The sequence below is a fragment of the Ambystoma mexicanum genome, chromosome 12, assembly GCF_040938575.1.
Source record: "Ambystoma mexicanum isolate Mex_15411 chromosome 12, UKY_AmexF1_1, whole genome shotgun sequence".
NCBI classification, from domain to species: Eukaryota; Metazoa; Chordata; class Amphibia; order Caudata; family Ambystomatidae; genus Ambystoma; species Ambystoma mexicanum.
The window spans coordinates 316,150,627-316,167,979 of NC_090936.1; positions in this window are offsets into that span (position 1 = coordinate 316,150,627).

Sequence of the window (17,353 nt, forward strand, 5' to 3'; positions counted from 1 at the left end):
GCACAGGAAGCGCCGGGTGTGTACAGGGACCTGCTTCTATCCATCTAGAGAATGTACACACCACCACAATTAAATACCTGTACCCGTTGCACACTTGAATCATGTCGACGTAGTCGATATGCAAGTGCCGGAATGGTCCATTTGGTCTGGGAATGATTCCTCTCACTACTTTTAATGTGTCCCCAGCAGTGAACTGCTGGCAGATAATGCAGTTCACCATGAAAAATGTAACATGCTCTGCTAAATTCGGGGTGAACCAGTCTTCTGCGAGCGTTGCAGCAAGATTTTCTTTTGTCATGTGGATGGGGTAGTGGGGTCCCCTCTACTGTTCGAAAGCTACTTTTAGAAGGGTGACAGGCATTACTGGTTTACCAGTGCTGTCTTGCCTCCACAACCCGTCACAGGGGTTTAAAGAACACCCTCGATGCTTCCACAGATTTTTCTCCTCCTGAGGTGCCTCCCCCTGGAGCTCCATTAGCTGAGTCTGCCCCATATTGCTATAGGCTTCTGGTGTGGCTCGCACTACCATCATCCTCTCATTGGTACGTGCCACCTCCACGTCCATGATTGTTTCAGTTTTGGATGCCATGCGCTTGGCTTCCGTGTCCGCTTCATGATTTCCACGTGACACGAAATCCGTCCCCTTGGTATGAGCGGCGCATTTCACGACTGCTATGCACACTGGGAGCTGTAGTGCTTTTATCAGCCTGTCTAATAAGGCTGCATGTTGCACTGGCATGCCGTCTGCTCGGAGGTAGCCCCTCCTTTTCCAGCGTGCTAGTCCTGCATGTACTGTGGACGTCACATAGGCTGGGTCACTGTACACAGTTACTTCCTGGTCTGCATGATTCTCAATGGCGAGTATCAGTGCCAGCAGTTCTGCAGCTTGCGCAGAATAGTGGGATGGTATTCGTGCACTAACGAGTACTCGAAACTCCCCATTCGCCAGGTGTTTCACCACGGCCACGCCTGTATACCTTTGTCCATCTTCTTGGTCGATTCTCGAAGACCCGTCAATGAAGACGATCTCTCCACTCGCCAGGGCATTTTCCTTTACCCTGGGGATCTCATCATAGAATTCCCCATAGTTCACACAGTCATGTATAGGTTCTCCCTCTGTGACTGGCTCAGCTATGAACATAGCAGGGTTTACAGTTTTACATTGCACTATCTTGATCGATGGATTAGAGATAATCACCTCATAGGCGGATGCTCTTTGAGATGTCAGTGTGCCCTTTGGCTTCTCTAGTATGGCGAACAGTGAGTGCTCAACATACAATGTCATGGAGCACCCCTTCACAATGGATGACGCCTTTTCGATAGCGAATGCGGCACTAGCTAGGTTTTGTTCGCATGGAAAGTGGCCCTTCATGACCGGGTTCAGACTCCCGCTGTAATATGCTAGGGGTTTGTACCCCAGCGAGGTTTGCTGCGCGAGCACTGCCATCATAAAATTACCATCAGAGTGTGAGAACAGGTAGAATTCCTCTGCATAATTAGGAATCCAGAGAACTGGGGCCTTACAAATTGCCCCCTTGAGTTCTGCAAACCCTTTCTCCATTGCCTTAGTCCATTCAATTTCTCCTTTTGTTGCCTGGGCTTTCTTTAAAGCCTGGAGCAAGGGCTTGGTATACGAGCTGTAGTCAAAACCCATGCTCTGACATAATTGCACAGGCCTAAGAAGCTCTGCATTTGTTTTAACGTGCAAGGCTTGGCTGTGTTCATGATGGCTTCAGCCCTTTCTGGGATTACCTTCTTCCCCTCATGAGAGATCAGTTGCTCTATGTACAACACCTCCTTTTGACAGTACTGCAACTTTTCCTTATTAACTTTGTATCCCTTTTCAGCCAATAAAGTCAACAGCTGGACAGAGTCGCGCCTGCATTGCTCTTCAGTGGTGCTGCAGATCAGAATGTCATCTACGTACTGCAAAACAACACTGTCCACCGCAATATTGTTTAGGTCCATTTGCAGGACTCTGTTGAAAATAGACGGGGACTCGCAGTACCCCTGTGGCAACCTTGTGCTTTTCAGGCGCTCAGGCGCACTTGTCTGAAAGTGAATGATGTCATGTCTTGTGATTCACGGTGCAACGGAATCGAGAATAAAAGGCATTTTTCAAATCGATCACTGTCAAATATTTTGCCTCAGTGGGTATGTTACACGGTATTGTGGATGGATTAGGGACTAGAGGGAATTCTGCTTCAACTATATTGTTTAGTGCTCGTAAATCTTAGATTAAACGCCAAGATCCTCCTTTTGATTTCTTGACAGGATAAATCACTGTGTTGCAAGGTGATTCTGATGTCACTAGGATGCCCTGCTCCATCATGGCCTAAACCACTGGTACACTGAACGCCCTGGGAAAGACAAAATGTGTCCTTATGGACAACCAACAGATTTGAGTCTGGGGTGTCAGAGTCACCAAGGAAAACAGGGAACCACCTGCATTTCTGAAAATAAGAAACCCTTGGGAATCCAACGAGACTCATTTGAATGGGTCACGCTCCAATTTATTACCCAGAATGCACATCAAAGTCCAAAATGTAGGGAAAAAAACACAATTTGAGACATTTGCCACAAGGAAACAACCAAAACAAAGTTGCAAAAACACATGCCCTACCTTAACACATTCCCACAACTGTCCGAATGAAAGCGGTACCTCATATGTCTCTGTGCACTGACCTGGGCACAAAGGAAAAAGGCTAAACTACTGTTACTGCACACCCTGGGGTAGACTGAATTTGGCCTTCTAGACAATGAACATTTTTGGGCATGGTGTGTTGCAGCCTCCAAGGAAATCAGGGAGCTACATGCATTTGTGAAACAAAGACACTAGTGGGAATCCTAAGAGGTCTCACGTGCATGTCATGCTACAATGTATTAACCGGAATGTGAAGCAAAGTCCAAAATGTAGGAAACCCCCAGAATTTTGAGACATTTGCAACCCGAAATCCACTGAAACACGCGGTAAAGAACACATGTCCTACTTTCCTACGTTCCCAAAGGTGCCCTGATTAAAATGGTACCTGGGTGGGTGCATTGACCTGGGCACATGTGTTGTTCCACGTGTGTTTCGGTGGTTTCCTGGTCGCAATTGTCTCAAAATTGTGGTGTTTCTTCCTACATGTTGGACTTTGCTGGGCATTCTGGATAATAAATTGTAGCACGACACACAAGTGAGACCTCTTTGGATTCCCAGGTGTGTCTTCTTTTCAGAAATGCATGTGGATCAATGTTTTCCCTGGTGGCTGCGACAAGCCAGATCCAAATGTTTGGGTTAGCCACAAGGCCAAATCCTGTCTTCAGCAGGGCGTTTGGTGTACCAGTAGTTTAGCCTGTTCTCTTTGCACCCAGGTCGGTGCACCCACATATATAAGGTACCTTTTTTATTGGGACACCTTTTCCAACATGGGAAGGTAGGACGTGTGTTGCAGCGCGTGTGTTTCGGTGGTTTCTTTCTCACAATTCTCTCAAAATAGTTCTTTTTCCCCTACATTTTGGACTTTGCTGGGCATTCTGGGTGATGAATTGTAGCACGACACACAAGTGAAACCTCTTTAGATTCCAAGTGGTGTCTTCTTTTCAGAAAGGCATGTGGTTCCCTCTATTCCTTGGTGACTGCGACACCCCAGGCCCAACTATGGGGGCTGTTCCCAAATACAATCTTCCCGAGGGCGTTTAGTGTACCGGTGGTTTAGCCTTTTCCTTGTGTGCCCAGGTCAGTGCACACACTCATGTGAGGTACTGTTTTCATTGGAACACTTGTGGGAACATGGTATGGTAGAACATGTGTTGTTCCACACATTTTCTGTGGTTTCCTGGTTGCAATTGTCTCAAAATTGTGGGGTTTCTTCCTATATGTTAGACTTTGCTAGGCGTTCTGGGTGATAAATTGTAGCACGACATGCAAGTCAGACCTCTTTGGATTTGCACGGTGTCTTCTTTTTGGTAAATGCATGTGTTTCACTCTTTTCCTTGGTGGCTGCGACACGCCAGGCCCAAATATGTGGGTTGTTCACAAGCCCAAATCCTGTCTTCCACAGGGCATTTAGTTTACAAGTGTTTTAGCCTTTTTCTTTTACGCCCAGTTCAGTGCAACCACTCATGAAAGGTACTGTTTTCATCATAACACTTGTGGGAACATGGCAAGGTAGAACATGTGTTGTGACACGCATTTTTGGTGGTTTCTTGGGCGCAATTGTCTCAAAATTGTGGGGTTTCTTCAAACAAATTGGATTTTGCTGGGCGTTCTGGGTAATAAATTGTAGCACGACATGCAAGTCAGACCACTTTGGATTTGCACGGGGGTCTTATTTTCAGTAAATGCATGTGGTTCACTCTTTTCCTTGGTGTCTGAGACACGCCAGCCACAAATATGTGGGTTGTCCACAAGTCCAAATCCACTCTAGTCCAGCAGGGCGTTTGGAGTACCAATGGTTTAGCCTGTTCTCTTTGCACCCAGGTCAGTACACCCACATATGTAAGGTACCTTTTTTATTGGGACACCTTTTCCAACATGGGAAGGTAGGACGTGTGTTGTAGCGTGTGTGTTTAGGTGGTTTCTTTGTCACAATTGTCTCAAATAAGTTCTTTTCCCCCTACATTTTGGACTTTGCTGCGCATTCTGGGTGATGAATTGTAGCACAACACACAAGTGTAACCTCTTTAGATTCCAAGGGGTGTCTTCTTTTCAGAAAGCATGTGGTTCCCTCTTTTCCTTGGTGACTGCGACACCCCAGGCCCAACTATGCGGGTTGTTTCCAAATACAATCTTCTTAAGGGCGTTTGGTGTACCGGTGGTTTAGCCTTTTCCTTGTGTGCCCAGGTCAGTGCACACACTCATGCGAGGTACTGTTTTCATTGGAACACTTGTGGGAACATGGGAAGGTAGAACATGTGTTGTTCCATGCATTTTTCGAAGGGTTCCTGGTCGCAATTGTCTCAAAATTGTAGGGTTTCTTCCTACATGTTGGACTTTGCTGGGCGTTCTGGGTGATAATTTGTAACACAACACGCAAGTCAGACCTCTTTGGATTTGCACCATGTCTTCTTTTCAGTAAATGCATGTGGTTCACTCTTTTCCTTGGTGGCTCCGACACGCCAGGCCCAAATATGTGGGTCTTTCACAAGCCCAAATCCAGTCTTCCCCAGGGCATTTAGTGTACAAGTGTTTTAGTCTTTTCCTTTTATGCCCAGTTCAGTGCAACCACTCATGCGAGGTACTGTTTTCATTGGAACACTTGTGGGAACATGGGAAGGTAGAACATGTGTTGTGCCACGCATTTTTCGGTGGTTTCATAGTCCCAATTGTCTCAAAATTGTGGGGTTTCTTCCTACATGTTGAACTTTGCTGGGCGTTCTGGGTAATAAATTGTAGCACGACACGCAAGTCAGACCACTTTGTATTTGCACAGGGGTCTTTTTTCAGTAAATGCATGTGGTTCACTCTTTTCCTTGGTTTCTGAGACATGCCAGACCCAAATATGTCGGTTGTCCACAAGTCCAAATCCACTCTAGTCCAGGGTGTTTGGTGTACCAGTTGTTTAGCCTTTTCCCTTTGCGCTCAGGTCAATGCACCCACTCATCTGAGGTACTGTTTTCATCGGAACACCAGTGGGAACATCAGAAGGTAGGAAGTGTGTTGTTCCACGCGTGTTTCAGTGGTTTCCTTGTCACAATTGTCTCAAAATTGTGGGTGGTTTTTCTACATTTTGAACTTTGCAGGCCATTCTGGGTAATAAATTGTAGCACGACACGCAAGTGAATCCTCTTTGGATTCCCAGGGTGTCTTCTTTTCCGAAATGCGTGTGGTTCCCTCTTTCCCTAGGCGACTGCGACACCCCAGGCCCAACTTTGTGGGTTGTTCCCAAATACAATCTTCCCCAGGGTGTTTGGTGTACCAGTGGTATAGCCTTTTCCTTGTGTGCCCAGGTCAGTGCACCCACTCATGTGAGGTACTGTTTTCATTGGAACACCCGTGGGAACATGAGTATCTAGCATATGTGTTGTTGCACGTGTTTCGATGGCTTCCTGGTCGCAAATGTCTCAGAATTGAGTTTATTTTTCCTACATTTTGGACTTTGCTGGGAGTTCTAGGTAATAAATTGCAGCACGGCATGCAAGTCAGACCTCTTTGGATTTACACATGTGTCATCTTTTCAGTAACTGCATGTGCTTCACTCTTTTCATTGGTGATTGAGACACACCAGACCCAAATATGTGGGTTGTCCACAAGCCCAAATCCACTCTGGTCCAGGATGTTTGGTGTACCAGTGGTTTAGCCTTTTCCCTTTGTGCCCAGGTCAGTGCACCCACTCATGTGAGGTACTGTTTTCATCGGAACACCTGTGGGAACATCGGAAGGTAGGATGTGTGTTGTTCCAAGGGTGTTTCAGTGGTTTCCTTGTCACTATTGTCTAAAAATTATGTGGGGTTTTCCCTCCTTTTGGACTTTGCTGGGCATTCTGGGTAATAAATTGTAGCACGACACGCAAGTGAAACCTCATGGATTCAGTCTTTTCCTTGTTGACTGCAACTCGCCAGGCCCAAATATGTGGGTTGTCCACAAGCCCAAATACATTCTTCCCCAGGGCATTTAGTGTACCAGTGGTTTAGCCTTTTCCTTGTCTGCTCAGGTCAGTGCACCCACTCATGTGAGGGACTGCTTTCATCGCAACACTTGTGGGAACATGGGTAGCAAGGACATGTGTTGTTGCACGTGTGTTTCGATGGTTTCCTGGTAGCATATCTCTCAAAATTGAGTTTGTTTCCCTACATTTTGGAATTTGCTGGTCATTCTGGGTAATAAATGGTAGGGTAACACACAAAAGTGAGACCTCTTTAGATTCCCAAGGGTGTCTTATTTTCAGAAATGCATCTGGGTCCCTGTGTTCCTTGGTGGCTGCGTGAAGCCAGGCTCAGATCTGTTGGTTGTCCAGAAGGCCAAATCCAGTCTTCCCCAATGCGTTCAGTGTACCAGTGGTTTAGGCTTTTCCCTTTGCGCCCAGGTCAATGCATAAACACATGCGAGTTACCGTTTTCATCGGGACACCTGTGGGAATGTGAGAAGGTAGGGCATGTGTTGTTGCACCCGTGTTTTGATGGTGAGCTGGTTGCAAATGTCTCATAACTGTATTTTTTCCTTACATTGTGAATTTTGCTGGGCATTCTGGGTAATAAATTGTAGCTCGACACACACCAAGTGAGACCTCTTTGGATTCCCACTGGTGTCTTATTTTCAGAAATGCATGTTTTTCCCTGTTTCCCTCGGTTGCTGTGACACTCCTGGACAAAATCTGTGGGTTTTCCAGAAGGCCAAATCCACTTTTCCCCAGAGCCTTTGGTGTACCAGTCATTTAGCCTTTTCTTTTTACGCCCAGTTAAGTGCACCCACTCATGTGAGGTACTGTTTTCATCAGAACACCTGTGGGAACATGGGAAGGTGGAACATGTGTTGTTCCATGTGTGTTTCGGTGGTTTGCTGGTTGCAAATGTCTCAACATTTTGGGGCTTATTCCTACATGTTGGACTTTGCTGGGCATTCTGGGTAATAAATTGTAGCACGACACACAAGTGAGACCTCTTTGCATTCCCTGGGGTGTCTTTTTTTCAGAAATACATGTGGTTCACTTTTGTCCTTGGTGGCTGTGACATGCCAGGTCCAAATATATGGGTTGTCCACAAGCCCAAATTCACTCTTCCCCAGGACGTTTGGTGTACAAGTGTTTTAGCCGTTTCCCTTTGCACCCAGGTCAGTGCACCCACCCATGTGAGGTACTGTTTTCATCAGAACACCGGCAGGAACATGGGAAGGTAGGACGTGTGTTGTTGTGCACATGTTTTGGTGGTTTTCTTGTCACAATTGTCTCAAAATTGTGGGTGGTTTTTCTACATTTCGTACTTGGTGGGGCATTCTGGGTATTAAATTGTAGTGCGACACACGCAAGTGAGACCTCTTTGGATTCCCACCGGTGTCTTATTTTCAGAAATGCATGTTTTTCCCTGTTTCCCTCGGTTGCTGCGACACACCTGGAGGAAATCTGTGGGTTGTCCAGAAGGCCAAATTCACTTTTCCCCAGAGGCTTTGGTGTACCAGTTGTTTAGCCTTTTCCTATTACGCCCAGTTAAGTGCACCCACTCATGTGAGGTGCTGTTTTCATCAGAACACCTGTGGGAACATGGGAAGGTGGAACATGTGTTGTTCCACGCATGTTTCAATGGTTTCCTGGTCACAATTGTCTCAAAATTGTGGGGTTCCTTTCTACATGTTGGTCTTTGCTGGGCATTCTGGGTAATAAATTATAGCACGACTGTTAGGCAGAATCCTGTACAGTTCCCTTGGGGAACACTGCAAAAAGATTAAGACTACAGGAGTAAGCTGTAAACCCAATTGGTAGCAGTCTCTACCACCCAGATTTAGCTGGTAGCTGTGGCTGAGCAGTCAGACTTCTCTCAAGAAGAGTAAGGCAGTATATAGAGTATACACAATAGGGCTAAAAACACAGTGGAACAAGCAAACACTGACCAGAGCTTTGTATCAAAAGTATATAATTATTTATTTAACAAACACTTTAGAAAATACACTAGCACTATAAGTCAAAGCAAGTTCAAAACACAATCAGAAAAGTATTTACACCTCCCCTAGCAATTACTAGACAAGTCTAAGTTAAAACAGCACTTTTTGTCAAAACAGAGGTGAGCGCGTAACTTAGATGGCACTCCAATAATTAGGTTAAAGGGGAAGAAAAAGGCAGAGCACAAAAATAAAACAGTTCCCAACACTTTTCTAAGTCCAAAGCAAGTCAGTGAAGGCAGTATACACTGTAGAGCCAAAGTTCATAGACCAGGCCCACTTTAAATGGAGCAAGGCGAAATGTGCCTAGGATCACACGGTTTAAAATGCACTAAAAGTCTTTGTAGAGTGTTCAAAAGAGGATGGGCTGATTCGAGAAGTAAAGTTAGAAGGTCTGGAGCTAACCCAGTTGGAAAGCAAAGGATTTAAGGGTCACCTTTAGCAATCCGAAGAAAGGGAGGCCAGGTGGGACACAGTACCTTAAAGAGAGAGGAAGCTCCAGCGGAGGCAGTTGTTCCTGGCAGTGGATGCAAGTCATGGATTCGACAAGGGGAAGAGAAGATCTCGTCAAGGAGGAACCTTGTAGTCGTTGCACTGCCCAGGGAAGAGACCAGCCGCAGAGTTCGTTGGTAAAAGGTGCGTTCCTTTTATTCGCAGTCAAAGTGGTGAAGCTTGGCTATCCGGTCGCCGGGGTGCTTGGCACGGGCGAGTCGACCAAGAGACGTCTTTGGAAGGCGAAGTGGCGAACTGGTTGATCCCACCAGCTCAGAGGGAGAAGACTCTTACAGCAGAAGATCTCCTCTTGTCGTCGGGAAAGTGCTGAGGCCGTTGCAGCAGGGTTCCACCGGTGGAGTCGTCGTTGCAGATGGCTCAGCTTCTGCCCTCTTCGGATTCTTAGGTACTGTGGCGACTTCTGAAGTTCCAGTCCCAAAAGCCCAGCTTTTATGCCGAAAAACCCCCATTCAACAACCTAGCTGTCACTCAAACATGCTAAGTGGTGAGCCGGGCGGCTCACCACTGGGTCAATCAGGATAGAGTGTGACTTGAGTTGCTAAGGCAACCAGTCCAGGGTGCCAATTCCCTTCCCCACACATCCTGTGGAACCCAGACAGAGTGGCACCATTTGGAGGGCTTCTGTCGAGAAGTCCGCCAAAAAGTGGAACAAAAGGCTCGACCTTGGTCAGATTTACAGAGACGGACATGAACGCCATTTTAGAAAAGAATTCTGGCAAAAAGACCCAACCGTGGATTTAATATTAAATAAATAAACTGGTTGTATCTTTAACATTGCACCAAAAAGTGGTGCGTTTAAAATCAATTGGAAAATCCCATCGGAAATATTCCGGTGGAATATTTTGCGTGGTAACCACTGCCATCAACCAGAAACTCGACAAGGGGGGACTGGACAGTGCCCCCTTGAAAACAGACCCAGGGGCAATATAATTAACCCCTTCCAGTACTTCCATAATATAATGGTTTGTACTGGTTCTGTTCACAATTTAGGACTAGTAAAGTCAATGGTGACTTTACATGCCCTGGGAGACAGTAGTCAGTCCCAGGGTATGGAGTCTATGTTTGGGGGTCACTATTACACCCCCGTGTTACTGCACTGAGGGTGCTGTGTGACACATACACAAAAAATAGATGATACCCTATGGAGTAAAAAGAAAACCCCATAGCCCATAAGCACATAACAAGTCAGAGACATACCTCAAATCATGTCTAAGAGTGGGAGTAAAAGAGTTTCACTCTTAGCAGGAGAAAAAAACAAACCCCAAAAATACAGCAAAGCTGCTGGGGGACTCACTAGGTTTGGGAAATTAGCCTTATAAGAGAATTCTCCCTAACAACGACACACAAATGAGACCTCGTTGGATTTCCAGGGGTGTCTTCTTTTCAGAAATGCATGTGGTTCACTCTTTTCCTTGGTGGCTGTGACACGCTAGGCTGAAAGATCGGGGTTGTCCACATGCCCAAATCCAGTCTTCCACAGGGTTTTTGGTGTACCCGTGGTTCAGCCTTTTCCCTTTGCGCCGAGGTAACCAATGTGAGGTACTGTTTTCATCGGAACACCAGTGGGAAAATGGGAAGGTAGGACGTGTATTGTTGCACGTGTGTTTTGTTGGTTTCCTTGTCACAATTGTCTCCAAATTGTGGGGGGTTTTCCTACATTTTGGACTTTGCAGGCATTCTGGGTTATAAATGTAGCATGACACACACAAGTGAGACTTCTTTGGATTCCCAAGGGTGTCTTCTTTTCAGAAATGCATGTGGTTCCCTGTTTTCCTTGTTGGCTACTACACGACTGGCCCAAATCTGTGGGATGTCCAGAAGGCCAAATCCAGTCTTCCCCGGGGCGTTCAGTGTGCCACTGGTTTACCCTTTTCCCTTCGCGCCCAAGTCAATACACCCTCACATGTGAGGTATTGTTTTCATTGGGACACCACTGGGAATGTGGGAAGGTAGGACATGTTTTTGTGGTTTCCTGGTCCCAAATGTCTCACAATTGTGGATTGGTTTTCCCTACATTTTGGAGTTTGCTTGGCATTCTGGGTAATACATTATAGTGTGACGCATGCAAGTGAGACCTCTTTGGATTCTCACGGGTGTCTTCTTTTTCAGAAATGTATGTGGTTCCCTGTTTTCCTTAGTGGCTGCGACACGCAAGATCCAAATATGTGGGTTGCCTACAAGCCCAAATCTATTCTTCCCTAAAACATTTGGTGTACCAGTGTTTAGCCTTTTCCTTTTACGCCCAGTTCAGTGCACCCACTCATGTGAGGTACTGTTTTCATCAGAACACCTGTGGCAACATGGAAAGGTGGAACATGTGTTATTCCATGTGTGTTTTAGGTGGTTTGCTGGTCGCTAATGTCTCAAAAGTGTGCGGTTTCTTCCTACATGTTCAACTTTGCTGGACATTCTGGGTAATAAATTGTAACACGACATGCAGGCGAGACCTCTTTGGTTTTCCACCGGTGTCTTCTTTTCAGAATGCATGTGGTTCACTATTTTCCTTGGTCGCTGCGACACGGCAGGCACAAATATGTGGGTTGTTCACAAGCCCAAATCCAGTCTTCCCCACTGCATTTGGTGTGCCAGTGGTTCAGCCTTTTTCCTTTGCACCCAGGTCAGTGCACCCACACATGTAAGGTACTGTTTTCATTGTGACACCTGTTGAAACTTGAGTGGTAGGGCATGTGTTGTTCCACGCGTGTTTTGGTGGTTTCCTGGTCACAATAGTCTCAAAATTGTGTTTTTTTCCCTCCATTGTGGACTTTGCTGGGCATTCTGGTTAATAAATTGTAGCACGACACGCAAGTGAGACCTCTTTCAATTCCCACGGTTGTATCCTTTTTCGGAAATTCATGTAGTTCAATGTTTTCCCTGGTGGCTGCGACAAGCCAGATCCAAATATTTGGGTTGTCCTCAAGGCCAATTCCAGTCTTCCCCTGGGCATTTGGTGTACCAGTAGATTAGCCTGGTATCTGTGCTAGCCTGGTCTCTGTGCACTTAGGTCAATGCACCCACACATGTGAGATATTGTTTTCATTTGCACACCACTGGTAATGTAGGAAGATAGGACATGTGTTGTTGTACACGTTTTTCGGTGGTTTCCTGGTCGCAACTGTCTCAAAATTGTGGGGGTCTTCCCCTACATTTTGGAATTTGCTGGGCATTCTGGGTAATACATTTTAGTGTGACACATTCAAAAGAGACCTCTTTGGATTCCCATGGGTGTCGTCTTTTCAGAAATGCATGTGGTTCCCTATTTTACTTGGTGGTTGCAACACGCTATGACCAAATATGTGGGTTGTCTATTAGCCCTAATCCACTGTTCCCCAGGACCTTTGGTGTACCAGTGGTTTAACCTTCTCCTTTTACGCCCAGTTCAGTGCACCAACTCATGTGAGGTACTGTTTTCATCAGAATATGTGTGGGAACATGGGAAGGTAGAACATGTGTTGTTCCGCGTGTGTTTCTATGGTTTCCTGGTCGCAATTCTGTGTAATAAATTGAAGCACAACACGCAAGTGAGACCTCTTTGGATTCCCATGGGTGGCTTTTTTTCAGAAATGCATGTGGTTCACTATTTTCCTTGGTGGCTGCGACATGCCAGGCACAAATATGTGGGTTGTCCACATGCCCAAATCCAGTCTTCCCCCGGGCCTTTGGTGTACCAGTGTTTTAGCCTTTTTCCTTTGCACCCAGGTCAGTGCACCCACACATGTAGGGTACTGTTTTCATTGTGACACCTGTTGAAACGTGAGTAGGTAGGGCATATGTTGTTCCACGCGTGTTTTGGTGGTTTCCTGGTCACAATTGTCTCAAAATTGTGTTTTTTTCCCTCCATTGTGGACTTTGCTGGGCATTCTGGTTAATAAATTGTAGCACGACACGCAAGTGAGACCTCTTTCGATTCCCACGGTTGTATCCTTTTCGGAAATTCATGTAGTTCAATGTTTTCCCTGGTGGCTGCGACAAGCCAGATCCAAATATTTGGGTTGTCCTCAAGGCCAATTCCAATCTTCCCCTGGGCATTTGGTGTACCAGTAGATTAGCCTGGTCTCTGTGCACCCAGGTCAATGCACCCACACATGTGAGGTATTGTTTTCATTTGGACACCACTGGTAATGTGGGAAGATAGGACATGTGTTGTTGTACGCGTTTTTCGGTGGTTTCCTGGTCGCAACTGTCTCAAAATTGTGGGGGTCCTTCCCTACATTTTGGAATTTGCTGGGCATTCTGGGTAATACATTTTAGTTTGACACATTCAAAAGAGACCTCTTTGGATTCCCATGGGTGTCGTCTTTTCAGAAATGCATGTGGTTCCCTATTTTACTTGGTGGTTGCAACACGCTATGCCCAAATATGTGGGTTGTCTATTAGCCCAAATCCACTGTTCCCCAGGACCTTTGGTGTACCAGTGGTTTAACCTTCTCCTTTTACGCCCAGTTCAGTGCACCAACTCATGTGAGGTACTGTTTTCATCAGAACATGTGTGGGAACATGGGAAGGTAGAACATGTGTTGTTCTGCGTGTGTTTCTGTGGTTTCCTGGTCGCAATTCTGGGTAATAAATTGAAGCACAACACGCAAGTGAGACCTCTTTGGATTCCCATGGGTGGCTTTTTTTCAGAAATGCATGTGGTTCACTATTTTCCTTGGTGGCTGCGACATGCCAGGCACAAATATGTGGGTTGCCCACATGCCCAAATCCAGTCTTCCCCCGGGCCTTTGGTGTACCAGTGTTTTAGCCTTTTTCCTTTGCACCCAGGTCAGTGCACCCACACATGTAAGGTACTGTTTTCATTGGAACACCTTCGAGAACATGGGAAATCAGGACGTGTGTTGTTGCGCGTGTGTTTCGGTGGTTTCCTTGTCAAATCGTCTCCAAATTGTGGGTGGTTTTCCTATATTTTGGACTTTGCTGTGCATTCTGGGTAATACATTTTAGCACGACACACAAGTGAATCCTCTTTGCATTCCTAGGGGTGTCTTCTTTTCAGAAATGCATGTGGTTCCCTATTTTCCTTCGTGACTGCAACACAACAAGCCCAACTATGTGGGTTGTCCACAGGCCCAAATCCAGTCTTCCCCAGGGCATTTGGTGTACCAGAGGATTAGCCTTTTCACTTTGCACCCAGGTCAGTGCACCTACACCTGTAAGGTACAGTTTTAATCATGACACCTGTTGGAACTTGAGAAGGTAGGGCATGTGTTGTTCCACTCGTGCTTCAGTGGTTTTCTGGTTGCAATTGTTTCAAAATTGTGTTTCTTTATATCCACATTTTGGACTTTGCTGGGCATTCTGGTTACTAAATTGTAGCACGACACACAAGTGAGACCTCTTTGGATTCCCACGGTTGTATTCTTTTCAAAAATGCATGTGGGTCAGTGTCTTCCTTGGTGGCTGCAACAAGCCAGAACCAAATCTGTGGGTTGTCCACAAGGCCAAATCCAGTCTTCCCCAAGGTGTTTGGTGTACCAGTGGTTTAGCCTGTTCTCTTTGTGCCCAGGTCAGCGCACCCACATATGTAAGGTACCTTTTTTATTTGGACACCTTTTTCAACGTGCGAAGGTAGGTCATGTGTTGTTGCATGTGTGTTTTAGTGGTTTCCTTGTCACAATTTTTTCAAAATAGTGGGTTTTTATCCTACGTTTTGGATTTTGCTGTGTATTCTGGGAAATAAATTGTAGAACGACACGCAAGTGAAACCAATTTGGATTCCAAGGGGAGTCTTCTTTTCAGAAATGCAGGTGGTTCCTTCTTTTCCTTGCTGACTGCGACACACCAGGCCCAAATATGTGGGTTGTCCACAAGCCCAAATACAGTCTTCCCTAGGGCGTTTGGTGTAACAGTGGTTTAGCCTTTTCCTTGTGCGCCCAGGTCAGTGCACCCACTCATTTGAGGTACTGTTTTCATCGGCACACCTGTGGGACCCTGGGTAGCTAGGACATGTGTTGTTGCACACGTGGGTCGATATTTTCCTGGTCAGAAATCTCTCAAAATTGATTTTATTCATCCTACATTTTGGAATTTGCTGGACATTCTGGGTAATAAATGGTAGCGCAACACACAAAGGTAAGACCACTTTGGATTTCCAAGAGTGTCTTATTTTCAGAAATGCATGTTGTTCCTTGTTTTACTTGGTGGCTGCGAAACGGCAGGCTCAAATCTGTTGGTTGTCCAGGGTGTTCGGTGTACCAGTGGTTTGTTCTTTTCCATTTACGCCCGGGTTAGTGCACACACACATGTGAGTTACCGTTTTCATCAGGACACCTGTGGGAATGTGGGAAGGTAGGGCATTTGTTGTTGCATGTGTGTTTTGGTGGTAACCTGGTCGCAAATGTCTAATAATTGTGATTTTTCCTGACATTATGAACTTTGCTGGGCATTCTGGGTAATAAGATGTAGGGCAACACACACAAAGGAGACCTCTTTGAATTCCCATGGGTGTCTTCTTTTCAGAAATGCATGGGGTTCCTTGTTTTCCTTAGTGGCTACGATACGCCTGGCCCCGAACTGTGAGTTGTCCAGAACGCCAAATCCAGTCTTCCCCATGGCGCTCAGAGTACCAGTATTTTTGCCTTTTCCCTTTGCACCCAAGTCAATGCGTCCACACATGTGAGGTATCATTGTTATCAGGACACCTGCGTGAATGGTGGGAAGGTAGGACAAGTGTTGTTTTCTCTTGGTTGTGATAACGTTTAAATACATTTTCTTACTGCTGTTTGTTGCACAACCCTATAATTTCCCAAATGTGCCCTATAACTAGTCGCTGCTTTAGGCACAGTACTCTTTAGTAAACTGCGCAAGTCACCTATCCTCCAATAGGTCCCCCTATGCTCTTTTAAAAAATGTATGCTTGCCATTCTTCATCGCATTGGTTTTCCTTATTTTCAAATGCTAAGTATGTCACTTTGGGCCATCAGCATAAAAATATGGTATACCATGGCTTGGTGTTTGGCTCGTGCTATTGCTTTTTTTGTGAAACCTTATGAACGATGAGTGATTTCCTAACTAGAAGAATCAGGGGAATGCAGCGGTGCATTGCTTTTCTTAATATTCATGGAAGCCATTGCCTTACTAGTGCAAACATGTCCAGCACATACTTTAATTTTCTGTCACTTTTCCAATTGTTTGCCAAACTATTGGAATTATGGGTACATAGTTGTTGCCTGACCTGTCTAAATGACTCCTTGCTGAACTTGGAATTTCATCTACTTTTCAGAAATGTATGCCTTTCTGTGTTTTCTTTGAGCTTTCCTACCCTCCTCTTCGATTCCGTGCAAGCATGTCTTATTACAAAAAAGAGGGGAAATCGCCTACCTCCCACAAAAATAAAGGTGCACAACTTGATCCTGAAAGCTTGTAAAATGACAAATTTTGACTGGCAAACCTTTTGTTCCTGTCTCTTACAAGAAAAAAACCACAGGGTACTCTGTACATCATTTTATTAGCATTTTCTGAAAAAACACAAAATGTGTTCACTGTTTGGTTATTTTCCAACCCCCAAAGCAAACCACAAAACCTTGATGGCGTTATGACCACCCACATGTGCGAAGAAAAGTGTGCACATTTGGCCAGGATATCGCGTGCAACAAAAAAAGTTATAAGGGATTGGGCCTCATTACGACCCAGGCGTTAACCATGGCGAATGGCGGAATTACCTCCCCATTCCAAGGTTGGCGGGCGGTAATTCCCCATTCACCATTGGCCCTTCCCCATTCTTGCCCCCATAGGGCTCAATGGGAATGGGGAAGGCGGTAATTACGGCACCGCAAATTGCGGTACCGTAATTACCTCCAAGGTTCCTTTGCAGATCCCTTCCTTAACGGCTGGTAAAACCAGCCGTTATGGTAGGGACCCGCAAAGGGACCTGGTAATTGGGCGGTAAGGGATTACCGGCACCAGTGCCCTTACCGCCCGGGTCGTAATGAGGCCCATTGAATGCTGACATACCGAAATGTTAAAAAAGGCCTCACTGGAAGCGAAAACCCTCTGCAGTAAACGGGTTAAGGAAATTGCATCCAAAAGAACCAGTATTTCAAAACCATTCCTCTTCGCACTTACCCTAAATGGCAAAACTAACATTATTTATAAAGGTATTCATCATTTGGACTACAACCTTTAGTCTTTTAGTTCAATAAAAGTTTCTCTCACCTTTCAATAATTTAATCTAAATTACATTTCACCTCCTGCCAGTTCACAGTGTTCCAATTCTGATTGGCCATAAAAAGTTAACGTAGATGGCGAGGTATTCTTTCAAACAAA